The sequence below is a fragment of the Ranitomeya variabilis genome, chromosome 3 (assembly GCF_051348905.1).
Source record: "Ranitomeya variabilis isolate aRanVar5 chromosome 3, aRanVar5.hap1, whole genome shotgun sequence".
In the NCBI taxonomy this organism is placed as follows: domain Eukaryota; kingdom Metazoa; phylum Chordata; class Amphibia; order Anura; family Dendrobatidae; genus Ranitomeya; species Ranitomeya variabilis.
In genome coordinates this window covers 583,270,151-583,279,613 of record NC_135234.1, presented here as the reverse complement: position 1 = coordinate 583,279,613, position 9,463 = coordinate 583,270,151, and the positions used below count along the sequence as shown (strand labels likewise).

The 9,463-nt window shown below is 46.1% G+C and overlaps 1 protein-coding gene across 1 annotated transcript in view; it reads right to left on the bottom strand.

Moving 5' to 3' along the window:
• Positions 1-9,463, bottom strand: part of LOC143818411 (protocadherin-9-like) — a 1,862,556-nt gene that overhangs the window by 877,427 nt on the left and 975,666 nt on the right. The gene's annotated exons all lie outside the window — the stretch shown is intronic.

The following is a 9,463-nucleotide window of genomic DNA, read 5'->3' as shown; positions in this document are numbered from 1 at the left end:
GATCGGGCCAAGGTGGCGTTTATTGTTTCGCATTTGGAGGGGGATGCCTTAGCATGGGTTAATCCTCTTTGGGAGCGGGATGATCCAGTGGTTCTTCAGCTCACTCCATTTTTAGAGACCTTTCGTCGGGTATTTGACGAACCAGGTCGCTTGGCCTCAACCACTGAGGCTTTGTTTAATTTACTACAGGGGTCTTTAACGGTAGGGCAATACGCCATCCAGTTTCAGACCTTATCTTCTGACTTGGGTTGGAATAATGAGGCCTTAGTAGGGGCTTTCTGGCGGGGACTTTCTAGTCGCATTAAAGATGAGTTAGCAGGTCGATATACTCCAACTAATTTGGAGGACTTAATTGCCTTGGCTACTTGCATAGACCTACGCTTTCAGTAGCGAGCTCGGGAGAAGAAATGTCCTCATTCTTCTATGCCTTCTCATAGACCTCTCAGTCCTTGGCCCAGAGTTTCTACTTCGGTTCCTGTCCCACAGCCGATGCAAGTGGATCGTCTTAATCTCTCCGAACAACGTCGGAGAGAGACGCACCCAAGGTCTTTGTTTTTACTGTGGAAGCTCTTCTCATCTTCTCTGAGCCTGCCCAGATCGTCCGGAAAACTCCTCCACCTAGGTCAGGTAAGATAGGCCTCCCTAGGTGCATGTGAAAACTCTCTACCCCTCACTTTACCAGTTTTGCTGCACTCTCATGATAGGCGTATCTCTCTTGAGGCTTATGTAGACTCCAGGGCAGCGGGAAATTTTATTAGGTTGGAGGAGGTTATTAAGTTTTCTGTTCCTGTTAGGTCTTTAGAGAGTCCTCTTCTCCTTGCTTCCATAGACGGTAGACCTCTGCAAGAGACTGTTACTCAAGTTACTCAGTTAGTTGAGCTTCAGGTAGGGGCTCTTCATAGGGAGAGAATCTCGTTTCTTGTTTTAGCCAACATCTCTCATCCCATTCTCCTCGGGCTTCCATGGTTATGGCTCCACGAACCCGTCTTAGATTGGCATAGGGGTAACATTCTTCGTTGGGGAGATTCTTGTCGGACTCGTTGTCTGCTGCCGGTGCATCCTGTTGGTGTTCCTTGTTCCCTCTCCATCCCTTCCGGGTTGCCTTCAGTTTACGCCTCTTTTGCGGATGTTTTTGATAAGAAGGAGGCGGATACTCTTCCGCCGCATCGTCCCTACGACTGTCCTGTAGATCTTGTACCTGGTACCACTCCCCCTAGAGGAAGAATTTATCCGATCTCGCCTGCAGAGATTTAAGCCATGTCGGACTATATCCAAGAAAACCTTGCCAAAGGTTTTATTCGAAAATTTTCGTCTCCAGCAGTGGCAGGTTTCTTTTTTGTGAAGAAGAAGGATGGTACCCTTTGTCCTTGTATTGACTACAGAGGGTTAAATGACATCACTGTGAAGAATAAATACCCCTTGCCTCTTATTTCAGAACTCTTCGACTGCCTAAGGGGGGCACAAATTTTTACTAAGCTGGATCTCCATGGAGCCCACAACTTGATTCGTATCCGTGCGGGGGAAGAATGGAAAACCGCATTCAATACTCGGGATGGTCACTACGAGTATTTGGTAATGCCTTTTGGACTTTGTAATGCTCCCGCAGTGTTCCAAGAGTTCATCAACGATATCTTTCGAGATTGCCTCTACACCAGTGTCATAGTCTACTTGGATGACATCCTCGTCTTTTCTCCAGATATGTCCACTCATCGACGAGATGTCCATCGAGTCTTACTACGTTTGAGACAGAATCATCTCTTCGCAAAGATTGAGAAGTGTGTCTTTGAACAGGCTTCGGTACCCTTTCTGGGGTATATTGTCTCAGAGGATGGTCTAAAAATGGATCCTGAGAAAGTCTCGGCCGTCCTAAATTGGCCCCGTCCTTCGGGAGAAAAGGCTATTGTTGTGAATTCCACTCTTGGGCTCCCTCCGGTGGTTGTAAGTGGCACTTTTGTGAGTTCTGCTCTTGGGCTCCCTCCGGTGGTTTTAAGTGGAACTGCTGCTCCTTGGATTTAGTAGTCAGCAGCTGCTTCCACTGGTCATCTTTCTGGCTCGGCTATTTATCCTGGCTCTATCCTTCAGCCAGTGCCAGTTTTCAATGGTTCCTGGTTGGATTCACATCTCTCTTAGATTTCCCTGATATTCTGTCCAGTTCAGCAAAGATAAGTCCTTGCTTTGTTTTTTTGCAGTCCACTTTTTGAGGACTTAATCGTTCAGCACTTTCTATGTTTTTTCTAGTCCAGCTTGTCAGTATGGATTTATTCAGTTAAGCTGGAAGCTCTGGGAAGCAGATTTACCCTCCACACCTTTAGTCAGGTGTGGAGATTTTTGTAAACTCTGTGGTGGATTTTTCTAGTTTTTTAATACTGACCGCACAGTATTCTGTCCTGTCCTATCTATCTAGCTAGAATGGCCTCCTTTTTCTACATCCTGGTTTCAATCTGTGTATGTCATTTCCCTCTCCACTCACAGTCAATATTTGTGGGGGGCTGTCTGTCCCTTGGGAATTTTCTCTGAGGCAAGATAGCTTTCCAGTTTCTGTCTTTAGGGGTAGTTAGTCCTCCGGCTGTAACGAGGTGTCTAGGGAGTGACAGGAACATCCCACGGCTACTTCTAGTGTTGTGTTAAGCTCAGGAACTGCGGTCAGTACAGGTACCACCTCCTCCAGAGCACGTCCCATGTTGCTCCTAAACCACCAGTTCATAACAGTACAACTGGCCCAAAAATGAATTAAATGCATCTCAAAAGAAGGAAAAAAAGTTCTGAGCCATTTTTTTTTCTGTAGTCTGTTTTGTCTTTTCTTTCCTCTTAATCTCTGGGTGGTTCAGGATTTTGGCGCTGGCATGGATGTTCAGGGTTGGTTTTCTCGTGTGGATCAACTTGCTGCAAGAGTACAGAGTATCCAAAATTATGTTGTCCAGATTCCGGCTTTAGAGCCTAAAATTCCTACTCCTGATTTGTTTTTCGGGGACAGATCTAAGTTTTTGAACTTTAAAAATAACTGCAAATTGTTTTTTGTTTTGAAACCCCGTTCCTCTGGTGATCCCATTCAGCAGGTTAAGATTGTCATCTCTCTGCTGCATGGTGACCCTCAGGACTGGGCATTCTCCCTTGAATCAGGGAATCCGGCATTGCTTAATGTAAACGCATTTTTTCAAGCGCTCGGATTATTGTATGACGAACCTAATTCTGTGGATCATGCAGAAAAAACCTTGTTGGCCCTATGTCAGGGTCAGGAAGCGGCAGAATTATACTGCAATTTTCAGAAAGGGTCTTTCTGAAGCCCTTAAAGATGTTATGGTGGGGTTCCCCACGCCTGCTGGTTTGAGCGAATCTATGTCTCTAGCCATTCAGATTGATCGGCGCCTGCGCGAGCGCAAAGTTGTGCACCATATGGCAGTGTCCTCTGAGCGGAGTCCTGAGCCTATGCAATGTGATAGGATTTTGACTAGAGCAGAACGGTAGGGATTCAGACGTGAGAATAAGCTGTGTTTTTACTGTGGTGATTCTGCTCATGTTATTTCTGATTGCCCTAAGCGTACTAAGAGGGTCACTAGGTCTGTTACCATCAGTACTGTACAGCCTAAATTTCTCTTATCTGTGACCCTGATTTGCTCATTATCGTCCTTTTCTGTCATGGCATTTGTGGATTCAGGCGCTGCCCTGAACTTAATGGACTTGGAATTCGCCAGGCGCTGTGGTTTTTCCTTGCAGCCTTTGCAGAGCCCTATTCCTTTGAGGGGCGTTGATGCTACACCGTTGGCCAAGAATAAACCTCAGTATTGGACTCAGCTGACCATGTGCATGGCTCCAGCACATCAGGAAGATTGCAGTTTTCTGGTGTTGCATAACTTGCATGATGTTGTTGTACTGGGTTTTCCATGGTTACAGGAACATAATCCGGTGCTGGATTGGAAATCTATGTCTGTGACTAGTTGGGGTTGTCAAGGGGTACATTGTGACGTTCCTTTGATGTCAATTTAATCTTCCCCCTCTTCTGAAATCCCTGAGTTTTTGTCGGATTTCCAGGATGTATTTGATGAGCCCAAGTCCAGTTCCCTTCCTCCACATAGGGACTGTGATTGTGCTATTAACTTGATTCCTGGCTGTAAGTTCCCTAAGGGCCGACTTTTCAATCTGTCTGTGCCAGAGCATGCCGCCATGCGGAGTTATGTCAAGGTGTCTTTGGAGAAGGGGCATATTCGGCAGTCTTTGTCACCATTGGGAGTGGGATTCTTTTTTGTTGCCAAGAAGGATGGCTCCTTGAGACCCTGTATTGATTATCGCCTTCTTAATAAGATCACAGTCAAATTCCAATACCCTTTACCTTTGCTTTCTGATTTGTTAGCTCGGATTAAGGGGGCTAGTTGGTTTACTAAGATTGACCTTCGAGGGGCATATAATCTTGTTCGTATTAAACAGGGTGACGAATGGAAAACTGCATTTAATACACCCGAAGGCCATTTTGAATACCTTGTGATGCCTTTCGGGCTTTCTAATGCTCCTTCTGTATCTCAGTCCTTCATGCATGATATTTTCCGCAATTATCTTGATAAATTCATGATTGTGTATTTGGATGATATTTTGATTTTTTCCGATGATTGGGAGTCTCATGTGAAGCAGGTCAGGATGGTATTCCAGATCCTTCGTGACAAGGCTTTATTTGTGAAGGGGTCTAAGTGCCTATTTGGAGTTCAGAAGGTCTCTTTTTTGGGTTTTATTTTTTCTCCCTCGTCTATAGAAATGGATCCTGTTAAGGTCCAAGCCATTTATGACTGGATTCAACCCACATCGGTGAAGAGCCTTCAGAAATTTTTGGGCTTTGTTAATTTTTATTGCCGTTTCATTGCCAACTTTTCCAGTGTGGTTAAGCCCCTGACCGATTTGATGAAGAAAGGCGCTGATGTGACGAATTGGTCCTCTGCGGTGGTTGAGGCCTTTCAGGAGCTTAAACGCCAATTTACTTCTGCCCCTGTGTTGCGTCAGCCGGATTTTTCTCTTCCTTTTCAGGTTGAGGTTGACGCTTCTGAGATTGGGGCAGGGGCCGTTTTGTCTCAGAGGAATTCTGATGGTTCTTTGATGAAACCGTGTGCCTTTTTTTCCATAAAGTTTTCGCCTGCGGAGCACAATTATGACGTTGGCAATCCGGAGTTGTTGGCTATGAAGTGGGCATTTGAGGAGTGGCGACATTGGCTTGAGGGAGCCAAGCACCGCGTTGTGGTCTTGACCGATCATAAGAATCTGATTTACCTCGAGTCGGCCAAGCGGCTGAACCCTAGACAGGCTCGTTGGTCCCTATTTTTCTCCCGTTTTGATTTTGTGGTCTCGTATCTTCCGGGATCTAAGAATGTTAAGGCTGATGCCCTCTATAGGAGTTTTTTGCCTGATTCTCCTGGAGTCCTTGAGCCGGTTGGCATTCTTAAGGAAGGGGTGATTCTTTCTGCCATCTCCCCTGATTTGCGGTGGGTGCTTCAGGAATTTCAGGCTGATAAACCTGACCGCTGTCCAGTGGGGAAGCTGTTTGTTCCTGATGGACTAGTAAAGTAATTTCTGAGGTTCATTGTTCAGTGTTGGCTGGTCATCCTGGGATTTTTGGTACCAGAGATTTGGTTGCTAGGTCCTTTTGGTGGCCTTCCTTGTCGCGGGATGTGCGTTCTTTTGTGCAGTCCTGTGGGACTTGTGCCCGGGCCAAGCCTTGCTGTTCCCGCGCTAGTGGGTTGCTTTTGCCTTTGCCAGTCCCTGAGAGGCCCTGGACGCATATTTCCATGGATTTTATTTCGGATCTTCCTGTTTCCCAAGAAGATGTCTGTTATCTGGGTGGTTTGTGACCGGTTCTCTAAAATGGTTCATTTGGTACCTTTGCCTAAATTGCCTTCCTCCTCTGATTTGGTTCCATTGTTTTTTCAGCATGTGGTTCGTTTGCATGGCATTCCGGAGAATATTGTGTCTGACAGAGGTTCCCAGTTTGTTTCTAGGTTTTGGCGGGCCTTTTGTGCTAGGATGGGCATTGATTTGTCTTTTTCTTCGGCGTTCCATCCTCAAACTAATGGCCAAACTGAGCGAACTAATCAGACCTTGGAAACCTATTTGAGATGCTTTGTGTCTGCTGATCAGGATGATTGGGTGGCTTTCTTGCCGTTGGCCGAGTTTGCCCTTAATAATCGGGCTAGTTCGGCTACTTTGGTTTCGCCTTTCTTTTGTAAATTTGGTTTTCATCCTCGTTTTTCTTCGGGGCAGGTTGAGCCTTCTGATTGTCCTGGTGTGGATTCTGTGGTGGACAGGTTACAGCAGATTTGGACTCATGTGGTAGACAATTTGATGTTGTCTCAGGAAAAGGCTCAACGTTTTGCTAACCGCCGTCGGTGTGTTGGTCTCCGGCTTCGGGTGGGGGATTTAGTCTGGTTATCTTCCCGTCATGTTCCTATGAAGGTTTCTTCCCCTAAGTTCAAGCCTTGGTTTATTGGTCCTTATAAGATTTCTGAGATTATCAATCCGGTGTCTTTTCGTTTGGCCCTTCCAGCCTCTTTTGCCATCCATAATGTTTTCCATAGATCTTTGTTGCGGAGATATGTGGTGCCCGTTGTTCCCTCAGTTGATCCTCCTGCCCCGGTGTTGGTTGAGGGGGAGTTGGAATATGTGGTGGAGAAAATTTTGGATTCTCGTTTTTCGAGGCGGAGGCTTCAGTATCTTGTCAAGTGGAAGGGTTATGGCCAGGAGGATAATTCTTGGGTTGTTGCCTCCGATGTCCATGCCGCCGATTTGGTTCGTGCCTTTCACTTGGCTCGCCCTGATCGGCCTGGGGGCTCTGGTGAGGGTTCGGTGACCCCTCCTCAAGGGGGGTACTGTTGTGAATTCCGCTCTTGGGCTCCCTCCGGTGGTTGTAAGTGGCACTTTTGTGAGTTCTGCTCTTGGGCTCCCTCCGGTGGTTTTAAGTGGAACTGCTGCTCCTTGGATTTAGTAGTCAGCAGCTGCTTCCACTGATCGTCTTTCTGGCTTGGCTATTTATCCTGGCTCTATCCTTCAGCCAGTGCCAGTTGTCAATGGTTCCTGGCTGGATTCACATCTCTATTGGATTTCCCTGATATTCTGTCCAGTTCAGCAAAGATAAGTCCTTGCTTTGTTCTTTTGCAGTCCACTTTTTGTGGACTTAATCGTTCAGCACTTTCTATGTTTTTTCTAGTCCAGCTTGTCAGTATGGATTTTTTCAGTTAAGCTGGAAGCTCTGGGAAGCAGATTTACCCTCCACACCTTTAGTCAGGTGTGGAGATTTTTGTAAACTCTGTGGTGGATTTTTCTAGTTTTTTAATACTGACCGCACAGTATTCTGTCCTGTTCTATCTATCTAGCTAGAGTGGCCTCCTTTTGCTACATCCTGGTTTCATTCTGTGTATGTCATTTCCCTCTCCACTCACAGTCAATATTTGTGGGGGGCTGTCTGTCCTTTGGGAATTTTCTCTGAGGCAAGATAGCTTTCCAGTTTCTATCTTTAGGGGTAGTTAGTCCTCCGGCTGTGAGGAGGTGTCTAGGGAGTGACAGGAACATCCCACGGCTACTTCTAGTGTTGTGTTAAGCTCAGGAACTGCGGTCAGTACAGGTACCACCTCCTCCAGAGCACGTCCCATGTTGCTCCTAAACCACCAGTTCATAACAGCTATTCAGCGATTCCTTGGCTTCGCCAACTATTATAGACAATTTATCCCTCTTTTCTCTTCTTTGACCAAACCAATCTCGGCTCTGGTACGCAAGGGGGCTAACTCTAATCTCTGGCCTCTGGAGGCCGAAGCTGCTTTTCAGACTCTGAAGCAAGAGTTTGCTTCAGCACCAGTGCTTCATCGACCGGACTCCAACAAACCGTTCATTCTGGAGGTGGATGCTTCCTTTATTGGAGCTGGAGCGGTCCTACTCCAAAGATCCAATTCGGGTTGGTTAGTCACCTGTGGCTTTTTCTCAAAGGCTTTCTCTCCTCTGGAGCAAAATTATTCCATTGGTGACAAGGAATTACTGGCCATAAAATTGACCCTATAGGAGTGGTGGTACCTCCTAGAAGGGGCTGTACATCCTTTCATTATTTTTACAGATCACAAGAATCTGTCCTATGTCCAGACCGCCCAAAGAGTAAATCCGCGACAAGCCAGATGGTCTTTGTTCTTTGGTCATTTCGACTTCGAGTTACATTTCCGACCCGGGAATAAGAACATTAAAGCTGACGCTCTGTCAAGATCTTTTCAACCTCTGGATGTGGAGGAAAGACCAGCGCATATCCTTGATCCTGCTAGGATTATTTCGTTGGCTCTGCTAAATGTGGTAGCTACACCTCCGGGAAAAACCCTTGTGTCAAATCATGACAAATTAAAGGTTTTACGTTGGGGTCATTCTTCCCGCTTCGCTGGAAATGTTGGAGGCAAGAAAACTCTTACTCTAATTTCTCGCCATTACTGGTGGCCTTCGCTTCGCCAACATGTTCTGGATTTCGTTGCCTCATGTTCTTCATGTGCTAGGAACAAAGTTCCTCGTCAGCTACCTTCTGGACCACTGCATCCACTTCCTGTGCCCTCGGTTCCCTGGAGTCATATTGCAATGGATTTCATCACCGATTTACCGAAATCTTCTAACTGCACAGTAATCTTGGTGGTAGTGGATAGATTTTCCAAGATGGCTCATTTCATCTCCCTACCTGGTTTGCCTTCTGCTCCTGAACTCGCGAAGGTCTTTCTTCATCAAGTGTTTCGACTTCATGGATTCCCTCAGCATATTGTGTCCGATCGTGGAGTTCAGTTTACCTCTCGTTTCTGGAGAGCTCTTTGTGGACTTATGAAGGTTGCGTTAACTTTTTCTTCTGCATACCACCCCCAGTCCAACGGGCAAGTGGAGCGTGTGAATCAGATTCTCACATCTTATCTTCGTTATTTTACTAATGCTCATCACGATGACTGGGTGTCTCTTCTTCCTTGGGCTGAATTCGCTTACAATAACAATACTAGTGAATCTTCTTCCAAATCTCCTTTTTTATTGTTTTTGGGCAACATCCCGGCATTTCTATCCCTGTTTCCCCCACCTCAGGTGTACCGGCGGCGGATTCCTTGTCTTTAGAGTTCTCTAAAATTTGGCAGGAGGCTAAGGAGGCACTTCTGAAGGCTAGTTGCAGAATGAAAAAGCATGCTGACAAGAGGCGTTTAGATACTCCTCCGTATCAACCGGGTGACAAGGTCTGGTTATCTTCTCGCTACATTAGACTCAAGATTCCCTCTCATAAATTAGGTCCACGTTACATCGGTCCCTTTGAAATTTCCAGCCAAATTAATGATGTAGCCTACAAGTTGAAGTTGCCCACCTCATTACGTATTCCTAACTCTTTTCACGTGTCACTCCTCAAACCCGCAATTTTTAATCTTTATCATTCTGCTCCGTTGCCTTCTCATTTACCTGTCTCTTCTGAAGATTCTTTTGAGGTTAAGGATATTCT